Here is a 23,530-nt window from a genome sequence, read left to right as displayed (position 1 = left end):
GGAATATCAACACTATGATGCGCTACCTTTTACCTGGAGCAAAACGATGGAATTAGAAGAATGCTTACCGCAGGATACAACTGTGCCGCTGTTATTTGGAGCACGGTTTTCACTTGCATGAAAACTACAGCAGAACGTAGAAGGATGATCACTGAGGAGTCCACGCGGGCATGCTGAGGAGATTGTAGGTCGTACATTTCAATGATTACTGACATTTGCGCTGCTGGAGGTAGAGTAATCAACAAAGAACAGGGTGTGCTACTCTCGAATCCGGTCAGCACATGATGAAAAGCCAGGAAGTATACCTTGTCAAATTGCCGTCAACAGGGACAAGTTAACCATCAGCTCCACCGGCGCCCGGCTAGCTCAGTCGGTAAAGCATGAGACTCTTAATCTCAGGGTCGTGGGTTCGAGCCCCACGTTGGGCGGTGCCCGTCTCCTTATTAACAAAGTTTCCCGCTCATCCTTGAACCTCTTACACCTCGATGGTACCGAGCACTGCGTTTTAATGCACAGGTGTGATCAAACCGAGATGAAAAGGGCGTATCTAGCTCCTTGCCCGAGAGATAAATCAAAGGTTCCGCAGATAATCCCTTGGCTCCGGTCACCCGGACGCAGATAGGAGCTGCAGCCATCATAACTTGTATGAAAACTAAGAAGAGCTCCTGTCTATTTACAGTTTCATTTACTCTAGCGTTTCCTTAAACATTGCGTGTACGAAGGCTAAGAAATTGGAGAGCTATTCTAATACAATAACTATTAGGAATCTTTTCGGCATAACAGTTTCACTGTGATTTTGCAGGTAACACGTACGTTGGGAAAACATTTTGAACGCGATCAATAACCGCACTGGAAAAATGTGGGAAAGAAAGGGCGAAAAGCGACTCTTCAACATGTGGAAATATCTTCCTGAGCGGAGCCCTCTTCTCGAAGCTCAACACTCTGCAAGAGTCACTTCTCCCAACTTGCGCCCGCAGGTTTCCGTAGTGTGCCTGCAAAGAGCCATCCGCTTGAGACAGGTGCACCTCCCGATTTCATTGAACTAAGCTAGATGCACAATTTCTAACGCAGCCTTCATCACAATAGACAGTTCATTTCTCGAAAGCTTGTCGTAAAAAAAGGAAACAAAGAACGAAAACGTATAGCTGACAATCTTCTGAAGATGCAGATTCAGCTTTGGGGAAATGGACATTTTATGTATGCAGATGCTTTTCAAGCGCTGGTTTTAGAACGTCGCTGTGCTTCCAGCATCCTTTTCAGCCTTCTAAACTGGCTACCGAGGTGCCGATCACATTGTAAAGCGGTTGAGAGGCCGGAGCTGCTCAAACCGCTCTTGCCGTTTCCCATCAATCAAAAGCACTATGTTGTTTCTTTGTATGGAAAGCTTTTCAAGTCTGGCATCGACACGCACCTTTCCTGAAACGTCCAAAAGGTGAATGCTTCGCAAAGAAATCCAGTCTACCTTCAGGGGGCATGATGTTGAAATCGGAATGAGCCCTGGGTGGGCTTGAAGCAGCAGCTGTTCAGTTAACAGCTGCACAGAAACGCACCCCGCTTGCTTTGTATCATTCGCAAGTTTGTGGTTAAAGAGTAAAAAAGGCTGGAATTCTTCTGCCAGCCGGCAGGATTTCTTCTGCACTCACCCAGAAAAGCCAAGAATTGTATTTCATCTTTCGCAAGCTGTATTTTCCAGGAGGAGAATGAATACTTGCATTAAACTGAATCAAGCCGACAGAGACGCACAGCCGTTGTTTTTCTCCATGGGAAGTTTTTCGTTAAGGAAAAACACCGTTGTCATTTTCTTGCCAGCCGGCGGTATTTCTTGTGCAGCGATGAGCCAGATTTGTATTTCGTATTTCGCAAGTTGTGTGAATTTCTTGAAGTTGAAAGTGAATTCGCTCCAGAAAAGAAATGTCGCTTGAAAGCCGAGGCTGTTTGTTAAACCGCAGGACCTGAGCTTGCGTTCTGTTTCTCATGGCGTTCGCAAAGGCGATTCCTGCCTTTAAAACTGCTGTGTCTGCGACTGAAAGTGGCGTGTGTCGCAGCTTCTAAAGTCTTGTTGACGCTCCTCGATGTTGCTTTCTCTCTGCCTAAGGAAGTTCGATTGTCGCGTCGGAACGGGGAGACCTAATCCTTCCAGCTTTAAGCCACCCTTCAGTCTTCTGAAGGGTGTCCGAGTGCTAGCATGTCATTTGGCTTTTTTTGGGGGGAAGCGGAGAGCGACATTGAAAAAGGTTACCGCCGCCGCCTCGCCCTCCGTGTTAAATGATTGCAAGCCGGCGGCGGCGACGCTCCCTGTAGTCGTGGCCGAGCGGTTAAGGCGATGGGCTAGAAAGCCACTGGGGTCTCCCCGCGTCGGCTCGAATCCTGCCGACTACGGCGCCCTTCTCCTGTCGCTTCGGCCTGCCCAGAAAAAGGCGGAGTGCCGTTTCTCTCTTCCTGCTTCTTGTACAAACGCTAAATCGCTTGGACCTGCTGCCTTGGAAGTAATGTCTTCAACATCCACCAGTGACATTTCACAGCTGGAAGCACACTGCCACGCTTTTGGCATTGGCATGTCTTGCGCCCTACTTCCAGCCTTTGAAGACCTAAGTATTCAAACTGAAAGAACCGGCTGAATGAGTGTTTGCAGTGCACCAGGAGGAGCAGGGACCATAGCATTGGAGGGGTGAGGATGGCGCAGATGGAAACGTTTTCATGCGCTCCTCTGGGAGGAATGAAAAGAAAAGACGAAACCGGAAACAGTAGTAGCCGCAAGAGGAAGTGTCTTCAAGCGCCAAGCAAGCGCTCCTCGTTAGTATAGTGGTGCGTATCCCCGCCTGTCACGTGGGAGACCAGGGATGGATTGCTTGACGGCGAGCCAGGTTGCTTTTCTCCCATCAGATTCCAACCGCTAATGCTAACGCAGTGTGTGGGAGCTTACATGCTTTTCCTTTCCCGTCTTTTTCGGACGACTATTCCAAAGGGGTAACCTGAAGGAATAGGGGCCTGAAGACACGAGGCATTCTTAAACCAGCACTGGGCTGCACGGCCTTCTGTTGTGATCAGGTTATATTCGAGTCAAAAAGCCAGAGCATCCGCTTCCATCCTATGGAGCACGAGCTAAATCGGAAGAGGCAGGGGATACACCTACGCCTATCGGCGCACGTTCCCTGCGGCAGGCTGCTTCACCCATTTGCACCCGACTGGAGACGGCACTGAGCAAGCTTTTTGTCAGGAGTGGGATTCGAACCCACGCCTCCAGGGGAGACTGCGACCTGAACGCAGCGCCTTAGACCGCTCGGCCATCCTAACGCGGGCCCCCTGTCCCGGGGCGGTCTGATGAGCCACCGCGATCCCACTACGCTCCTCGAGTATCGCACTGTTATTAATACTACAGTGTGACTCCAGCATTAAAATGTTTGGAAAATGTGTCGGCTTTTATAATCCAGTGTAGAGCAGCATGTGATGATTTGTGCTACAACACCAAGCGCTCAAAGTGACGTCTGCGTTTGTCGTTGAAACTTTCAACTCTTTCATCACTTATGTAGGAAATAAAAAGAGCAGTTGTGCGCCACACGCAGAGAGGCCGTCAGCAGAGTGGCGCAGCGGAAGCGTGCTGGGCCCATAACCCAGAGGTCGATGGATCGAAACCATCCTCTGCTACATGTGTCCTATGCACGATTCATAAGCATGCCATTGGGTTAGCAAAGTGCCTTCAAATAGTCTGCATCTCCCTTTCTTTAAATTCTGTCCTGAGTTTCTCTCTCGTGTGTGTTTGTGCAAGCTTGACACTTGCGGGACTCTTTAATCTTCACCAATACGGAGATGACCAAATGTGTCTTCGGTTGTTCTGAGGTCTTTGATAGTTTCTTTGAAAGCTTCAACTGAACCTCGAAATCGAAGCAGTTATGTTTATATTGATTTCTCGCGTTAATCATTATGAACCAGGAACAGCCAGCACACTCGGTCGCATTAGTAATTATGTCACGTCTCTACTTAGCAGAGCATTCAAAGGCCCACTGGAAGTAGTAAAGCACTAAAACACTGCAAAACTGAACTCGGGAAAATCATACTGGGAGCTCTGAGCGATGTCTGCATCCAAGCCATCCAATACGGACTCTGAAACCTTGGAATATCAACACTATGATGCGCTACCTTTTACCTGGAGCAAAACGATGGAATTAGAAGAATGCTTACCGCAGGATACAACTGTGCCGCTGTTATTTGGAGCACGGTTTTCACTTGCATGAAAACTACAGCAGAACGTAGAAGGATGATCACTGAGGAGTCCACGCGGGCATGCTGAGGAGATTGTAGGTCGTACATTTCAATGATTACTGACATTTGCGCTGCTGGAGGTAGAGTAATCAACAAAGAACAGGGTGTGCTACTCTCGAATCCGGTCAGCACATGATGAAAAGCCAGGAAGTATACCTTGTCAAATTGCCGTCAACAGGGACAAGTTAACCATCAGCTCCACCGGCGCCCGGCTAGCTCAGTCGGTAAAGCATGAGACTCTTAATCTCAGGGTCGTGGGTTCGAGCCCCACGTTGGGCGGTGCCCGTCTCCTTATTAACAAAGTTTCCCGCTCATCCTTGAACCTCTTACACCTCGATGGTACCGAGCACTGCGTTTTAATGCACAGGTGTGATCAAACCGAGATGAAAAGGGCGTATCTAGCTCCTTGCCCGAGAGATAAATCAAAGGTTCCGCAGATAATCCCTTGGCTCCGGTCACCCGGACGCAGATAGGAGCTGCAGCCATCATAACTTGTATGAAAACTAAGAAGAGCTCCTGTCTATTTACAGTTTCATTTACTCTAGCGTTTCCTTAAACATTGCGTGTACGAAGGCTAAGAAATTGGAGAGCTATTCTAATACAATAACTATTAGGAATCTTTTCGGCATAACAGTTTCACTGTGATTTTGCAGGTAACACGTACGTTGGGAAAACATTTTGAACGCGATCAATAACCGCACTGGAAAAATGTGGGAAAGAAAGGGCGAAAAGCGACTCTTCAACATGTGGAAATATCTTCCTGAGCGGAGCCCTCTTCTCGAAGCTCAACACTCTGCAAGAGTCACTTCTCCCAACTTGCGCCCGCAGGTTTCCGTAGTGTGCCTGCAAAGAGCCATCCGCTTGAGACAGGTGCACCTCCCGATTTCATTGAACTAAGCTAGATGCACAATTTCTAACGCAGCCTTCATCACAATAGACAGTTCATTTCTCGAAAGCTTGTCGTAAAAAAAGGAAACAAAGAACGAAAACGTATAGCTGACAATCTTCTGAAGATGCAGATTCAGCTTTGGGGAAATGGACATTTTATGTATGCAGATGCTTTTCAAGCGCTGGTTTTAGAACGTCGCTGTGCTTCCAGCATCCTTTTCAGCCTTCTAAACTGGCTACCGAGGTGCCGATCACATTGTAAAGCGGTTGAGAGGCCGGAGCTGCTCAAACCGCTCTTGCCGTTTCCCATCAATCAAAAGCACTATGTTGTTTCTTTGTATGGAAAGCTTTTCAAGTCTGGCATCGACACGCACCTTTCCTGAAACGTCCAAAAGGTGAATGCTTCGCAAAGAAATCCAGTCTACCTTCAGGGGGCATGATGTTGAAATCGGAATGAGCCCTGGGTGGGCTTGAAGCAGCAGCTGTTCAGTTAACAGCTGCACAGAAACGCACCCCGCTTGCTTTGTATCATTCGCAAGTTTGTGGTTAAAGAGTAAAAAAGGCTGGAATTCTTCTGCCAGCCGGCAGGATTTCTTCTGCACTCACCCAGAAAAGCCAAGAATTGTATTTCATCTTTCGCAAGCTGTATTTTCCAGGAGGAGAATGAATACTTGCATTAAACTGAATCAAGCCGACAGAGACGCACAGCCGTTGTTTTTCTCCATGGGAAGTTTTTCGTTAAGGAAAAACACCGTTGTCATTTTCTTGCCAGCCGGCGGTATTTCTTGTGCAGCGATGAGCCAGATTTGTATTTCGTATTTCGCAAGTTGTGTGAATTTCTTGAAGTTGAAAGTGAATTCGCTCCAGAAAAGAAATGTCGCTTGAAAGCCGAGGCTGTTTGTTAAACCGCAGGACCTGAGCTTGCGTTCTGTTTCTCATGGCGTTCGCAAAGGCGATTCCTGCCTTTAAAACTGCTGTGTCTGCGACTGAAAGTGGCGTGTGTCGCAGCTTCTAAAGTCTTGTTGACGCTCCTCGATGTTGCTTTCTCTCTGCCTAAGGAAGTTCGATTGTCGCGTCGGAACGGGGAGACCTAATCCTTCCAGCTTTAAGCCACCCTTCAGTCTTCTGAAGGGTGTCCGAGTGCTAGCATGTCATTTGGCTTTTTTTGGGGGGAAGCGGAGAGCGACATTGAAAAAGGTTACCGCCGCCGCCTCGCCCTCCGTGTTAAATGATTGCAAGCCGGCGGCGGCGACGCTCCCTGTAGTCGTGGCCGAGCGGTTAAGGCGATGGGCTAGAAAGCCACTGGGGTCTCCCCGCGTCGGCTCGAATCCTGCCGACTACGGCGCCCTTCTCCTGTCGCTTCGGCCTGCCCAGAAAAAGGCGGAGTGCCGTTTCTCTCTTCCTGCTTCTTGTACAAACGCTAAATCGCTTGGACCTGCTGCCTTGGAAGTAATGTCTTCAACATCCACCAGTGACATTTCACAGCTGGAAGCACACTGCCACGCTTTTGGCATTGGCATGTCTTGCGCCCTACTTCCAGCCTTTGAAGACCTAAGTATTCAAACTGAAAGAACCGGCTGAATGAGTGTTTGCAGTGCACCAGGAGGAGCAGGGACCATAGCATTGGAGGGGTGAGGATGGCGCAGATGGAAACGTTTTCATGCGCTCCTCTGGGAGGAATGAAAAGAAAAGACGAAACCGGAAACAGTAGTAGCCGCAAGAGGAAGTGTCTTCAAGCGCCAAGCAAGCGCTCCTCGTTAGTATAGTGGTGCGTATCCCCGCCTGTCACGTGGGAGACCAGGGATGGATTGCTTGACGGCGAGCCAGGTTGCTTTTCTCCCATCAGATTCCAACCGCTAATGCTAACGCAGTGTGTGGGAGCTTACATGCTTTTCCTTTCCCGTCTTTTTCGGACGACTATTCCAAAGGGGTAACCTGAAGGAATAGGGGCCTGAAGACACGAGGCATTCTTAAACCAGCACTGGGCTGCACGGCCTTCTGTTGTGATCAGGTTATATTCGAGTCAAAAAGCCAGAGCATCCGCTTCCATCCTATGGAGCACGAGCTAAATCGGAAGAGGCAGGGGATACACCTACGCCTATCGGCGCACGTTCCCTGCGGCAGGCTGCTTCACCCATTTGCACCCGACTGGAGACGGCACTGAGCAAGCTTTTTGTCAGGAGTGGGATTCGAACCCACGCCTCCAGGGGAGACTGCGACCTGAACGCAGCGCCTTAGACCGCTCGGCCATCCTAACGCGGGCCCCCTGTCCCGGGGCGGTCTGATGAGCCACCGCGATCCCACTACGCTCCTCGAGTATCGCACTGTTATTAATACTACAGTGTGACTCCAGCATTAAAATGTTTGGAAAATGTGTCGGCTTTTATAATCCAGTGTAGAGCAGCATGTGATGATTTGTGCTACAACACCAAGCGCTCAAAGTGACGTCTGCGTTTGTCGTTGAAACTTTCAACTCTTTCATCACTTATGTAGGAAATAAAAAGAGCAGTTGTGCGCCACACGCAGAGAGGCCGTCAGCAGAGTGGCGCAGCGGAAGCGTGCTGGGCCCATAACCCAGAGGTCGATGGATCGAAACCATCCTCTGCTACATGTGTCCTATGCACGATTCATAAGCATGCCATTGGGTTAGCAAAGTGCCTTCAAATAGTCTGCATCTCCCTTTCTTTAAATTCTGTCCTGAGTTTCTCTCTCGTGTGTGTTTGTGCAAGCTTGACACTTGCGGGACTCTTTAATCTTCACCAATACGGAGATGACCAAATGTGTCTTCGGTTGTTCTGAGGTCTTTGATAGTTTCTTTGAAAGCTTCAACTGAACCTCGAAATCGAAGCAGTTATGTTTATATTGATTTCTCGCGTTAATCATTACGAACCAGGAACAGCCAGCACACTCGGTCGCATTAGTAATTATGTCACGTCTCTACTTAGCAGAGCATTCAAAGGCCCACTGGAAGTAGTAAAGCACTAAAACACTGCAAAACTGAACTCGGGAAAATCATACTGGGAGCTCTGAGCGATGTCTGCATCCAAGCCATCCAATACGGACTCTGAAACCTTGGAATATCAACACTATGATGCGCTACCTTTTACCTGGAGCAAAACGATGGAATTAGAAGAATGCTTACCGCAGGATACAACTGTGCCGCTGTTATTTGGAGCACGGTTTTCACTTGCATGAAAACTACAGCAGAACGTAGAAGGATGATCACTGAGGAGTCCACGCGGGCATGCTGAGGAGATTGTAGGTCGTACATTTCAATGATTACTGACATTTGCGCTGCTGGAGGTAGAGTAATCAACAAAGAACAGGGTGTGCTACTCTCGAATCCGGTCAGCACATGATGAAAAGCCAGGAAGTATACCTTGTCAAATTGCCGTCAACAGGGACAAGTTAACCATCAGCTCCACCGGCGCCCGGCTAGCTCAGTCGGTAAAGCATGAGACTCTTAATCTCAGGGTCGTGGGTTCGAGCCCCACGTTGGGCGGTGCCCGTCTCCTTATTAACAAAGTTTCCCGCTCATCCTTGAACCTCTTACACCTCGATGGTACCGAGCACTGCGTTTTAATGCACAGGTGTGATCAAACCGAGATGAAAAGGGCGTATCTAGCTCCTTGCCCGAGAGATAAATCAAAGGTTCCGCAGATAATCCCTTGGCTCCGGTCACCCGGACGCAGATAGGAGCTGCAGCCATCATAACTTGTATGAAAACTAAGAAGAGCTCCTGTCTATTTACAGTTTCATTTACTCTAGCGTTTCCTTAAACATTGCGTGTACGAAGGCTAAGAAATTGGAGAGCTATTCTAATACAATAACTATTAGGAATCTTTTCGGCATAACAGTTTCACTGTGATTTTGCAGGTAACACGTACGTTGGGAAAACATTTTGAACGCGATCAATAACCGCACTGGAAAAATGTGGGAAAGAAAGGGCGAAAAGCGACTCTTCAACATGTGGAAATATCTTCCTGAGCGGAGCCCTCTTCTCGAAGCTCAACACTCTGCAAGAGTCACTTCTCCCAACTTGCGCCCGCAGGTTTCCGTAGTGTGCCTGCAAAGAGCCATCCGCTTGAGACAGGTGCACCTCCCGATTTCATTGAACTAAGCTAGATGCACAATTTCTAACGCAGCCTTCATCACAATAGACAGTTCATTTCTCGAAAGCTTGTCGTAAAAAAAGGAAACAAAGAACGAAAACGTATAGCTGACAATCTTCTGAAGATGCAGATTCAGCTTTGGGGAAATGGACATTTTATGTATGCAGATGCTTTTCAAGCGCTGGTTTTAGAACGTCGCTGTGCTTCCAGCATCCTTTTCAGCCTTCTAAACTGGCTACCGAGGTGCCGATCACATTGTAAAGCGGTTGAGAGGCCGGAGCTGCTCAAACCGCTCTTGCCGTTTCCCATCAATCAAAAGCACTATGTTGTTTCTTTGTATGGAAAGCTTTTCAAGTCTGGCATCGACACGCACCTTTCCTGAAACGTCCAAAAGGTGAATGCTTCGCAAAGAAATCCAGTCTACCTTCAGGGGGCATGATGTTGAAATCGGAATGAGCCCTGGGTGGGCTTGAAGCAGCAGCTGTTCAGTTAACAGCTGCACAGAAACGCACCCCGCTTGCTTTGTATCATTCGCAAGTTTGTGGTTAAAGAGTAAAAAAGGCTGGAATTCTTCTGCCAGCCGGCAGGATTTCTTCTGCACTCACCCAGAAAAGCCAAGAATTGTATTTCATCTTTCGCAAGCTGTATTTTCCAGGAGGAGAATGAATACTTGCATTAAACTGAATCAAGCCGACAGAGACGCACAGCCGTTGTTTTTCTCCATGGGAAGTTTTTCGTTAAGGAAAAACACCGTTGTCATTTTCTTGCCAGCCGGCGGTATTTCTTGTGCAGCGATGAGCCAGATTTGTATTTCGTATTTCGCAAGTTGTGTGAATTTCTTGAAGTTGAAAGTGAATTCGCTCCAGAAAAGAAATGTCGCTTGAAAGCCGAGGCTGTTTGTTAAACCGCAGGACCTGAGCTTGCGTTCTGTTTCTCATGGCGTTCGCAAAGGCGATTCCTGCCTTTAAAACTGCTGTGTCTGCGACTGAAAGTGGCGTGTGTCGCAGCTTCTAAAGTCTTGTTGACGCTCCTCGATGTTGCTTTCTCTCTGCCTAAGGAAGTTCGATTGTCGCGTCGGAACGGGGAGACCTAATCCTTCCAGCTTTAAGCCACCCTTCAGTCTTCTGAAGGGTGTCCGAGTGCTAGCATGTCATTTGGCTTTTTTTGGGGGGAAGCGGAGAGCGACATTGAAAAAGGTTACCGCCGCCGCCTCGCCCTCCGTGTTAAATGATTGCAAGCCGGCGGCGGCGACGCTCCCTGTAGTCGTGGCCGAGCGGTTAAGGCGATGGGCTAGAAAGCCACTGGGGTCTCCCCGCGTCGGCTCGAATCCTGCCGACTACGGCGCCCTTCTCCTGTCGCTTCGGCCTGCCCAGAAAAAGGCGGAGTGCCGTTTCTCTCTTCCTGCTTCTTGTACAAACGCTAAATCGCTTGGACCTGCTGCCTTGGAAGTAATGTCTTCAACATCCACCAGTGACATTTCACAGCTGGAAGCACACTGCCACGCTTTTGGCATTGGCATGTCTTGCGCCCTACTTCCAGCCTTTGAAGACCTAAGTATTCAAACTGAAAGAACCGGCTGAATGAGTGTTTGCAGTGCACCAGGAGGAGCAGGGACCATAGCATTGGAGGGGTGAGGATGGCGCAGATGGAAACGTTTTCATGCGCTCCTCTGGGAGGAATGAAAAGAAAAGACGAAACCGGAAACAGTAGTAGCCGCAAGAGGAAGTGTCTTCAAGCGCCAAGCAAGCGCTCCTCGTTAGTATAGTGGTGCGTATCCCCGCCTGTCACGTGGGAGACCAGGGATGGATTGCTTGACGGCGAGCCAGGTTGCTTTTCTCCCATCAGATTCCAACCGCTAATGCTAACGCAGTGTGTGGGAGCTTACATGCTTTTCCTTTCCCGTCTTTTTCGGACGACTATTCCAAAGGGGTAACCTGAAGGAATAGGGGCCTGAAGACACGAGGCATTCTTAAACCAGCACTGGGCTGCACGGCCTTCTGTTGTGATCAGGTTATATTCGAGTCAAAAAGCCAGAGCATCCGCTTCCATCCTATGGAGCACGAGCTAAATCGGAAGAGGCAGGGGATACACCTACGCCTATCGGCGCACGTTCCCTGCGGCAGGCTGCTTCACCCATTTGCACCCGACTGGAGACGGCACTGAGCAAGCTTTTTGTCAGGAGTGGGATTCGAACCCACGCCTCCAGGGGAGACTGCGACCTGAACGCAGCGCCTTAGACCGCTCGGCCATCCTAACGCGGGCCCCCTGTCCCGGGGCGGTCTGATGAGCCACCGCGATCCCACTACGCTCCTCGAGTATCGCACTGTTATTAATACTACAGTGTGACTCCAGCATTAAAATGTTTGGAAAATGTGTCGGCTTTTATAATCCAGTGTAGAGCAGCATGTGATGATTTGTGCTACAACACCAAGCGCTCAAAGTGACGTCTGCGTTTGTCGTTGAAACTTTCAACTCTTTCATCACTTATGTAGGAAATAAAAAGAGCAGTTGTGCGCCACACGCAGAGAGGCCGTCAGCAGAGTGGCGCAGCGGAAGCGTGCTGGGCCCATAACCCAGAGGTCGATGGATCGAAACCATCCTCTGCTACATGTGTCCTATGCACGATTCATAAGCATGCCATTGGGTTAGCAAAGTGCCTTCAAATAGTCTGCATCTCCCTTTCTTTAAATTCTGTCCTGAGTTTCTCTCTCGTGTGTGTTTGTGCAAGCTTGACACTTGCGGGACTCTTTAATCTTCACCAATACGGAGATGACCAAATGTGTCTTCAGTTGTTCTGAGGTCTTTGATAGTTTCTTTGAAAGCTTCAACTGAACCTCGAAATCGAAGCAGTTATGTTTATATTGATTTCTCGCGTTAATCATTACGAACCAGGAACAGCCAGCACACTCGGTCGCATTAGTAATTATGTCACGTCTCTACTTAGCAGAGCATTCAAAGGCCCACTGGAAGTAGTAAAGCACTAAAACACTGCAAAACTGAACTCGGGAAAATCATACTGGGAGCTCTGAGCGATGTCTGCATCCAAGCCATCCAATACGGACTCTGAAACCTTGGAATATCAACACTATGATGCGCTACCTTTTACCTGGAGCAAAACGATGGAATTAGAAGAATGCTTACCGCAGGATACAACTGTGCCGCTGTTATTTGGAGCACGGTTTTCACTTGCATGAAAACTACAGCAGAACGTAGAAGGATGATCACTGAGGAGTCCACGCGGGCATGCTGAGGAGATTGTAGGTCGTACATTTCAATGATTACTGACATTTGCGCTGCTGGAGGTAGAGTAATCAACAAAGAACAGGGTGTGCTACTCTCGAATCCGGTCAGCACATGATGAAAAGCCAGGAAGTATACCTTGTCAAATTGCCGTCAACAGGGACAAGTTAACCATCAGCTCCACCGGCGCCCGGCTAGCTCAGTCGGTAAAGCATGAGACTCTTAATCTCAGGGTCGTGGGTTCGAGCCCCACGTTGGGCGGTGCCCGTCTCCTTATTAACAAAGTTTCCCACTCATCCTTGAACCTCTTACACCTCGATGGTACCGAGCACTGCGTTTTAATGCACAGGTGTGATCAAACCGAGATGAAAAGGGCGTATCTAGCTCCTTGCCCGAGAGATAAATCAAAGGTTCCGCAGATAATCCCTTGGCTCCGGTCACCCGGACGCAGATAGGAGCTGCAGCCATCATAACTTGTATGAAAACTAAGAAGAGCTCCTGTCTATTTACAGTTTCATTTACTCTAGCGTTTCCTTAAACATTGCGTGTACGAAGGCTAAGAAATTGGAGAGCTATTCTAATACAATAACTATTAGGAATCTTTTCGGCATAACAGTTTCACTGTGATTTTGCAGGTAACACGTACGTTGGGAAAACATTTTGAACGCGATCAATAACCGCACTGGAAAAATGTGGGAAAGAAAGGGCGAAAAGCGACTCTTCAACATGTGGAAATATCTTCCTGAGCGGAGCCCTCTTCTCGAAGCTCAACACTCTGCAAGAGTCACTTCTCCCAACTTGCGCCCGCAGGTTTCCGTAGTGTGCCTGCAAAGAGCCATCCGCTTGAGACAGGTGCACCTCCCGATTTCATTGAACTAAGCTAGATGCACAATTTCTAACGCAGCCTTCATCACAATAGACAGTTCATTTCTCGAAAGCTTGTCGTAAAAAAAGGAAACAAAGAACGAAAACGTATAGCTGACAATCTTCTGAAGATGCAGATTCAGCTTTGGGGAAATGGACATTTTATGTATGCAGATGCTTTTCAAGCGCTGGTTTTAGAACGTCGCTGTGCTTCCAGCATCCTTTTCAGCCTTCTAAACTGGCTACCGAGGTGCCGATCACATTGTAAAGCGGTTGAGAGGCCGGAGCTGCTCAAACCGCTCTTGCCGTTTCCCATCAATCAAAAGCACTATGTTGTTTCTTTGTATGGAAAGCTTTTCAAGTCTGGCATCGACACGCACCTTTCCTGAAACGTCCAAAAGGTGAATGCTTCGCAAAGAAATCCAGTCTACCTTCAGGGGGCATGATGTTGAAATCGGAATGAGCCCTGGGTGGGCTTGAAGCAGCAGCTGTTCAGTTAACAGCTGCACAGAAACGCACCCCGCTTGCTTTGTATCATTCGCAAGTTTGTGGTTAAAGAGTAAAAAAGGCTGGAATTCTTCTGCCAGCCGGCAGGATTTCTTCTGCACTCACCCAGAAAAGCCAAGAATTGTATTTCATCTTTCGCAAGCTGTATTTTCCAGGAGGAGAATGAATACTTGCATTAAACTGAATCAAGCCGACAGAGACGCACAGCCGTTGTTTTTCTCCATGGGAAGTTTTTCGTTAAGGAAAAACACCGTTGTCATTTTCTTGCCAGCCGGCGGTATTTCTTGTGCAGCGATGAGCCAGATTTGTATTTCGTATTTCGCAAGTTGTGTGAATTTCTTGAAGTTGAAAGTGAATTCGCTCCAGAAAAGAAATGTCGCTTGAAAGCCGAGGCTGTTTGTTAAACCGCAGGACCTGAGCTTGCGTTCTGTTTCTCATGGCGTTCGCAAAGGCGATTCCTGCCTTTAAAACTGCTGTGTCTGCGACTGAAAGTGGCGTGTGTCGCAGCTTCTAAAGTCTTGTTGACGCTCCTCGATGTTGCTTTCTCTCTGCCTAAGGAAGTTCGATTGTCGCGTCGGAACGGGGAGACCTAATCCTTCCAGCTTTAAGCCACCCTTCAGTCTTCTGAAGGGTGTCCGAGTGCTAGCATGTCATTTGGCTGTTTTTGGGGGGAAGCGGAGAGCGACATTGAAAAAGGTTACCGCCGCCGCCTCGCCCTCCGTGTTAAATGATTGCAAGCCGGCGGCGGCGGCGCTCCCTGTAGTCGTGGCCGAGCGGTTAAGGCGATGGGCTGGAAAGCCACTGGGGTCTCCCCGCGTCGGCTCGAATCCTGCCGACTACGGCGCCCTTCTCCTGTCGCTTCGGCCTGCCCAGAAAAAGGCGGAGTGCCGTTTCTCTCTTCCTGCTTCTTGTACAAACGCTAAATCGCTTGGACCTGCTGCCTTGGAAGTAATGTCTTCAACATCCACCAGTGACATTTCACAGCTGGAAGCACACTGCCACGCTTTTGGTATTGGCATGTCTTGCGCCCTACTTCCAGCCTTTGAAGACCTAAGTATTCAAACTGAAAGAACCGGCTGAATGAGTGTTTGCAGTGCACCAGGAGGAGCAGGGACCATAGCATTGGAGGGGTGAGGATGGCGCAGATGGAAACGTTTTCATGCGCTCCTCTGGGAGGAATGAAAAGAAAAGACGAAACCGGAAACAGTAGCAGCCGCAAGAGGAAGTGTCTTCAAGCGCCAAGCAAGCGCTCCTCGTTAGTATAGTGGTGCGTATCCCCGCCTGTCACGTGGGAGACCAGGGATGGATTGCTTGACGGCGAGCCAGGTTGCTTTTCTCCCATCAGATTCCAACCGCTAATGCTAACGCAGTGTGTGGGAGCTTACATGCTTTTCCTTTCCCGTCTTTTTCGGACGACTATTCCAAAGGGGTAACCTGAAGGAATAGGGGCCTGAAGACACGAGGCATTCTTAAACCAGCACTGGGCTGCACGGCCTTCTGTTGTGATCAGGTTATATTCGAGTCAAAAAGCCAGAGCATCCGCTTCCATCCTATGGAGCACGAGCTAAATCGGAAGAGGCAGGGGATACACCTACGCCTATCGGCGCACGTTCCCTGCGGCAGGCTGCTTCACCCATTTGCACCCGACTGGAGACGGCACTGAGCAAGCTTTTTGTCAGGAGTGGGATTCGAACCCACGCCTCCAGGGGAGACTGCGACCTGAACGCAGCGCCTTAGACCGCTCGGCCATCCTAACGCGGGCCCCCTGTCCCGGGGCGGTCTGATGAGCCACCGCGATCCCACTACGCTCCTCGAGTATCGCACTGTTATTAATACTACAGTGTGACTCCAGCATTAAAATGTTTGGAAAATGTGTCGGCTTTTATAATCCAGTGTAGAGCAGCATGTGATGATTTGTGCTACAACACCAAGCGCTCAAAGTGACGTCTGCGTTTGTCGTTGAAACTTTCAACTCTTTCATCACTTATGTAGGAAATAAAAAGAGCAGTTGTGCGCCACACGCAGAGAGGCCGTCAGCAGAGTGGCGCAGCGGAAGCGTGCTGGGCCCATAACCCAGAGGTCGATGGATCGAAACCATCCTCTGCTACATGTGTCCTATGCACGATTCATAAGCATGCCATTGGGTTAGCAAAGTGCCTTCAAATAGTCTGCATCTCCCTTTCTTTAAATTCTGTCCTGAGTTTCTCTCTCGTGTGTGTTTGTGCAAGCTTGACACTTGCGGGACTCTTTAATCTTCACCAATACGGAGATGACCAAATGTGTCTTCGGTTGTTCTGAGGTCTTTGATAGTTTCTTTGAAAGCTTCAACTGAACCTCGAAATCGAAGCAGTTATGTTTATATTGATTTCTCGCGTTAATCATTACGAACCAGGAACAGCCAGCACACTCGGTCGCATTAGTAATTATGTCACGTCTCTACTTAGCAGAGCATTCAAAGGCCCACTGGAAGTAGTAAAGCACTAAAACACTGCAAAACTGAACTCGGGAAAATCATACTGGGAGCTCTGAGCGATGTCTGCATCCAAGCCATCCAATACGGACTCTGAAACCTTGGAATATCAACACTATGATGCGCTACCTTTTACCTGGAGCAAAACGATGGAATTAGAAGAATGCTTACCGCAGGATACAACTGTGCCGCTGTTATTTGGAGCACGGTTTTCACTTGCATGAAAACTACAGCAGAACGTAGAAGGATGATCACTGAGGAGTCCACGCGGGCATGCTGAGGAGATTGTAGGTCGTACATTTCAATGATTACTGACATTTGCGCTGCTGGAGGTAGAGTAATCAACAAAGAACAGGGTGTGCTACTCTCGAATCCGGTCAGCACATGATGAAAAGCCAGGAAGTATACCTTGTCAAATTGCCGTCAACAGGGACAAGTTAACCATCAGCTCCACCGGCGCCCGGCTAGCTCAGTCGGTAAAGCATGAGACTCTTAATCTCAGGGTCGTGGGTTCGAGCCCCACGTTGGGCGGTGCCCGTCTCCTTATTAACAAAGTTTCCCACTCATCCTTGAACCTCTTACACCTCGATGGTACCGAGCACTGCGTTTTAATGCACAGGTGTGATCAAACCGAGATGAAAAGGGCGTATCTAGCTCCTTGCCCGAGAGATAAATCAAAGGTTCCGCAGATAATCCCTTGGCTCCGGTCACCCGGACGCAGATAGGAGCTGCAGCCATCATAACTTGTATGAAAACTAAGAAGAGCTCCTGTCTATTTACAGTTTCATTTACTCTAGCGTTTCCTTAAACATTGCGTGTACGAAGGCTAAGAAATTGGAGAGCTATTCTAATACAATAACTATTAGGAATCTTTTCGGCATAACAGTTTCACTGTGATTTTGCAGGTAACACGTACGTTGGGAAAACATTTTGAACGCGATCAATAACCGCACTGGAAAAATGTGGGAAAGAAAGGGCGAAAAGCGACTCTTCAACATGTGGAAATATCTTCCTGAGCGGAGCCCTCTTCTCGAAGCTCAACACTCTGCAAGAGTCACTTCTCCCAACTTGCGCCCGCAGGTTTCCGTAGTGTGCCTGCAAAGAGCCATCCGCTTGAGACAGGTGCACCTCCCGATTTCATTGAACTAAGCTAGATGCACAATTTCTAACGCAGCCTTCATCACAATAGACAGTTCATTTCTCGAAAGCTTGTCGTAAAAAAAGGAAACAAAGAACGAAAACGTATAGCTGACAATCTTCTGAAGATGCAGATTCAGCTTTGGGGAAATGGACATTTTATGTATGCAGATGCTTTTCAAGCGCTGGTTTTAGAACGTCGCTGTGCTTCCAGCATCCTTTTCAGCCTTCTAAACTGGCTACCGAGGTGCCGATCACATTGTAAAGCGGTTGAGAGGCCGGAGCTGCTCAAACCGCTCTTGCCGTTTCCCATCAATCAAAAGCACTATGTTGTTTCTTTGTATGGAAAGCTTTTCAAGTCTGGCATCGACACGCACCTTTCCTGAAACGTCCAAAAGGTGAATGCTTCGCAAAGAAATCCAGTCTACCTTCAGGGGGCATGATGTTGAAATCGGAATGAGCCCTGGGTGGGCTTGAAGCAGCAGCTGTTCAGTTAACAGCTGCACAGAAACGCACCCCGCTTGCTTTGTATCATTCGCAAGTTTGTGGTTAAAGAGTAAAAAAGGCTGGAATTCTTCTGCCAGCCGGCAGGATTTCTTCTGCACTCACCCAGAAAAGCCAAGAATTGTATTTCATCTTTCGCAAGCTGTATTTTCCAGGAGGAGAATGAATACTTGCATTAAACTGAATCAAGCCGACAGAGACGCACAGCCGTTGTTTTTCTCCATGGGAAGTTTTTCGTTAAGGAAAAACACCGTTGTCATTTTCTTGCCAGCCGGCGGTATTTCTTGTGCAGCGATGAGCCAGATTTGTATTTCGTATTTCGCAAGTTGTGTGAATTTCTTGAAGTTGAAAGTGAATTCGCTCCAGAAAAGAAATGTCGCTTGAAAGCCGAGGCTGTTTGTTAAACCGCAGGACCTGAGCTTGCGTTCTGTTTCTCATGGCGTTCGCAAAGGCGATTCCTGCCTTTAAAACTGCTGTGTCTGCGACTGAAAGTGGCGTGTGTCGCAGCTTCTAAAGTCTTGTTGACGCTCCTCGATGTTGCTTTCTCTCTGCCTAAGGAAGTTCGATTGTCGCGTCGGAACGGGGAGACCTAATCCTTCCAGCTTTAAGCCACCCTTCAGTCTTCTGAAGGGTGTCCGAGTGCTAGCATGTCATTTGGCTGTTTTTGGGGGGAAGCGGAGAGCGACATTGAAAAAGGTTACCGCCGCCGCCTCGCCCTCCGTGTTAAATGATTGCAAGCCGGCGGCGGCGGCGCTCCCTGTAGTCGTGGCCGAGCGGTTAAGGCGATGGGCTGGAAAGCCATTGGGGTCTCCCCGCGTCGGCTCGAATCCTGCCGACTACGGCGCCCTTCTCCTGTCGCTTCGGCCTGCCCAGAAAAAGGCGGAGTGCCGTTTCTCTCTTCCTGCTTCTTGTACAAACGCTAAATCGCTTGGACCTGCTGCCTTGGAAGTAATGTCTTCAACATCCACCAGTGACATTTCACAGCTGGAAGCACACTGCCACGCTTTTGGCATTGGCATGTCTTGCGCCCTACTTCCAGCCTTTGAAGACCTAAGTATTCAAACTGAAAGAACCGGCTGAATGAGTGTTTGCAGTGCACCAGGAGGAGCAGGGACCATAGCATTGGAGGGGTGAGGATGGCGCAGATGGAAACGTTTTCATGCGCTCCTCTGGGAGGAATGAAAAGAAAAGACGAAACCGGAAACAGTAGTAGCCGCAAGAGGAAGTGTCTTCAAGCGCCAAGCAAGCGCTCCTCGTTAGTATAGTGGTGCGTATCCCCGCCTGTCACGTGGGAGACCAGGGATGGATTGCTTGACGGCGAGCCAGGTTGCTTTTCTCCCATCAGATTCCAACCGCTAATGCTAACGCAGTGTGTGGGAGCTTACATGCTTTAACTTTCCCGTCTTTTTCGGACGACTATTCCAAAGGGGTAACCTGAAGGAATAGGGGCCTGAAGACACGAGGCATTCTTAAACCAGCACTGGGCTGCACGGCCTTCTGTTGTGATCAGGTTATATTCGAGTCAAAAAGCCAGAGCATCCGCTTCCATCCTATGGAGCACGAGCTAAATCGGAAGAGGCAGGGGATACACCTACGCCTATCGGCGCACGTTCCCCGCGGCAGGCTGCTTCACCCATTTGCACCCGACTGGAGACGGCACTGAGCAAGCTTTTTGTCAGGAGTGGGATTCGAACCCACGCCTCCAGGGGAGACTGCGACCTGAACGCAGCGCCTTAGACCGCTCGGCCATCCTGACGCGGGCCCCCTGTCCCGGGGCGGTCTGATGAGCCACCGCGATCCCACTACGCTCCTCGAGTATCGCACTGTTATTAATACTACAGTGTGACTCCAGCATTAAAATGTTTGGAAAATGTGTCGGCTTTTATAATCCAGTGTAGAGCAGCATGTGATGATTTGTGCTACAACACCAAGCGCTCAAAGTGACGTCTGCGTTTGTCGTTGAAACTTTCAACTCTTTCATCACTTATGTAGGAAATAAAAAGAGCAGTTGTGCGCCACACGCAGAGCGGCCGTCAGCAGAGTGGCGCAGCGGAAGCGTGCTGGGCCCATAACCCAGAGGTTGATGGATCGAAACCATCCTCTGCTACATGTGTCCTATGCACGATTCCTAAGCATGCCATTGGGTTAGCAAAGTGCCTTCAAATAGTCTGCATCTCCCTTTCTTTAAATTCTGTCCTGAGTTTCTCTCTCGTGTGTGTTTGTGCAAGCTTGACACTTGCGGGACTCTTTAATCTTCACCAATACGGAGATGACCCAATGTGTCTTCGGTTGTTCTGAGGTCTTTGATAGTTTCTTTGAAAGCTTCAACTGAACCTCGAAATCGAAGCAATTATGTTTATATTGATTTCTCGCGTTAATCATTACGAACCAGGAACAGCCAGCACACTCGGTCGCATTAGTAATTATGTCACGTCTCTACTTAGCAGAGCATTCAAAGGCCCACTGGAAGTAGTAAAGCACTAAAACACTGCAAAACTGAACTCGGGAAAATCATACTGGGAGCTCTGAGCGATGTCTGCATCCAAGCCATCCAATACGGACTCTGAAACCTTGGAATATCAACACTATGATGCGCTACCTTTTACCTGGAGCAAAACGATGGAATTAGAAGAATGCTTACCGCAGGATACAACTGTGCCGCTGTTATTTGGAGCACGGTTTTCACTTGCATGAAAACTACAGCAGAACGTAGAAGGATGATCACTGAGGAGTCCACGCGGGCATGCTGAGGAGATTGTAGGTCGTACATTTCAATGATTACTGACATTTGCGCTGCTGGAGGTACAGTAATCAACAAAGAACAGGGTGTGCTACTCTCGAATCCGGTCAGCACATGATGAAAAGCCAGGAAGTATACCTTGTCAAATTGCCGTCAACAGGGACAAGTTAACCACCAGCTCCACCGGCGCCCGGCTAGCTCAGTCGGTAGAGCATGAGACTCTTAATCTCAGGGTCGTGGGTTCGAGCCCCACGTTGGGCGGTGCCCGTCTCCTTATTAACAAAGTTTCCCGCTCATCCTTGAACCTCTTACACCTCGATGGTACCGAGCACTGCGTTTTAATGCACAGGTGTGATCAAACCGAGATGAAAAGGGCGTATCTAGCTCCTTGCCCGAGAGATAAATCAAAGGTTCCGCAGATAATCCCTTGGCTCCGGTCACCCGGACGCAGATAGGAGCTGCAGCCATCATAACTTGTATGAAAACTAAGAAGAGCTCCTGTCTATTTACAGTTTCATTTACTCTAGCGTTTCCTTAAACATTGCGTGTACGAAGGCTAAGAAATTGGAGAGCTATTCTAATACAATAACTATTAGGAATCTTTTCGGCATAACAGTTTCACTGTGATTTTGCAGGTAACACGTACGTTGGGAAAACATTTTGAACGCGATCAATAACCGCACTGGAAAAATGTGGGAAAGAAAGGGCGAAAAGCGACTCTTCAACATGTGGAAATATCTTCCTGAGCGGAGCCCTCTTCTCGAAGCTCAACACTGTGCAAGAGTCACTTCTCCCAACTTGCGCCCGCAGGTTTCCGTAGTGTGCCTGCAAAGAGCCATCCGCTTGAGACAGGTGCACCTCCCGATTTCATTGAACTAAGCTAGATGCACAATTTCTAACGCAGCCTTCATCACAATAGACAGTTCATTTCTCGAAAGCTTGTCGTAAAAAAAGGAAACAAAGAACGAAAACGTATAGCTGACAATCTTCTGAAGATGCAGATTCAGCTTTGGGGAAATGGACATTTTATGTATGCAGATGCTTTTCAAGCGCTGGTTTTAGAACGTCGCTGTGCTTCCAGCATCCTTTTCAGCCTTCTAAACTGGCTACCGAGGTGCCGATCACATTGTAAAGCGGTTGAGAGGCCGGAGCTGCTCAAACCGCTCTTGCCGTTTCCCATCAATCAAAAGCACTATGTTGTTTCTTTGTATGGAAAGCTTTTCAAGTCTGGCATCGACACGCACCTTTCCTGAAACGTCCAAAAGGTGAATGCTTCGCAAAGAAATCCAGTCTACCTTCAGGGGGCATGATGTTGAAATCGGAATGAGCCCTGGGTGGGCTTGAAGCAGCAGCTGTTCAGTTAACAGCTGCACAGAAACGCACCCCGCTTGCTTTGTATCATTCGCAAGTTTGTGGTTAAAGAGTAAAAAAGGCTGGAATTCTTCTGCCAGCCGGCAGGATTTCTTCTGCACTCACCCAGAAAAGCCAAGAATTGTATTTCATCTTTCGCAAGCTGTATTTTCCAGGAGGAGAATGAATACTTGCATTAAACTGAATCAAGCCGACAGAGACGCACAGCCGTTGTTTTTCTCCATGGGAAGTTTTTCGTTAAGGAAAAACACCGTTGTCATTTTCTTGCCAGCCGGCGGTATTTCTTGTGCAGCGATGAGCCAGATTTGTATTTCGTATTTCGCAAGTTGTGTGAATTTCTTGAAGTTGAAAGTGAATTCGCTCCAGAAAAGAAATGTCGCTTGAAAGCCGAGGCTGTTTGTTAAACCGCAGGACCTGAGCTTGCGTTCTGTTTCTCATGGCGTTCGCAAAGGCGATTCCTGCCTTTAAAACTGCTGTGTCTGCGACTGAAAGTGGCGTGTGTCGCAGCTTCTAAAGTCTTGTTGACGCTCCTCGATGTTGCTTTCTCTCTGCCTAAGGAAGTTCGATTGTCGCGTCGGAACGGGGAGACCTAATCCTTCCAGCTTTAAGCCACCCTTCAGTCTTCTGAAGGGTGTCCGAGTGCTAGCATGTCATTTGGCTGTTTTTGGGGGGAAGCGGAGAGCGACATTGAAAAAGGTTACCGCCGCCGCCTCGCCCTCCGTGTTAAATGATTGCAAGCCGGCGGCGGCGGCGCTCCCTGTAGTCGTGGCCGAGCGGTTAAGGCGATGGGCTGGAAAGCCATTGGGGTCTCCCCGCGTCGGCTCGAATCCTGCCGACTACGGCGCCCTTCTCCTGTCGCTTCGGCCTGCCCAGAAAAAGGCGGAGTGCCGTTTCTCTCTTCCTGCTTCTTGTACAAACGCTAAATCGCTTGGACCTGCTGCCTTGGAAGTAATGTCTTCAACATCCACCAGTGACATTTCACAGCTGGAAGCACACTGCCACGCTTTTGGCATTGGCATGTCTTGCGCCCTACTTCCAGCCTTTGAAGACCTAAGTATTCAAACTGAAAGAACCGGCTGAATGAGTGTTTGCAGTGCACCAGGAGGAGCAGGGACCATAGCATTGGAGGGGTGAGGATGGCGCAGATGGAAACGTTTTCATGCGCTCCTCTGGGAGGAATGAAAAGAAAAGACGAAACCGGAAACAGTAGTAGCCGCAAGAGGAAGTGTCTTCAAGCGCCAAGCAAGCGCTCCTCGTTAGTATAGTGGTGCGTATCCCCGCCTGTCACGTGGGAGACCAGGGATGGATTGCTTGACGGCGAGCCAGGTTGCTTTTCTCCCATCAGATTCCAACCGCTAATGCTAACGCAGTGTGTGGGAGCTTACATGCTTTAACTTTCCCGTCTTTTTCGGACGACTATTCCAAAGGGGTAACCTG

General features: G+C 48.8%; 3 non-coding genes across 3 annotated transcripts; 2 read left to right on the top strand and 1 right to left on the bottom strand.

Annotated features, from left to right (window-relative positions):
- The first annotated feature begins 18,741 nt into the window (after positions 1–18,741).
- trnas-gga (transfer RNA serine (anticodon GGA)) lies at positions 18,742–18,823 on the top strand. Its single transcript has one exon. It is a non-coding gene; the product is annotated as a tRNA-Ser (tRNA).
- An 832-nt stretch (positions 18,824–19,655) lies between these two features.
- Positions 19,656–19,738, bottom strand: trnal-cag (transfer RNA leucine (anticodon CAG)). Its single transcript has one exon. It is a non-coding gene; the product is annotated as a tRNA-Leu (tRNA).
- A 3,114-nt stretch (positions 19,739–22,852) lies between these two features.
- trnas-gga (transfer RNA serine (anticodon GGA)) lies at positions 22,853–22,934 on the top strand. Its single transcript has one exon. It is a non-coding gene; the product is annotated as a tRNA-Ser (tRNA).
- Positions 22,935–23,530: the final 596 nt, after the last annotated feature.

This window comes from Lepisosteus oculatus, unplaced genomic scaffold (genome assembly GCF_040954835.1).
Source record: "Lepisosteus oculatus isolate fLepOcu1 unplaced genomic scaffold, fLepOcu1.hap2 HAP2_SCAFFOLD_39, whole genome shotgun sequence".
Lineage (NCBI taxonomy): Eukaryota > Metazoa > Chordata > Actinopteri > Semionotiformes > Lepisosteidae > Lepisosteus > Lepisosteus oculatus.
The sequence above is the reverse complement of the archived record's forward strand: the minus strand, read 5'-3'. Positions and strand labels throughout refer to the sequence as shown.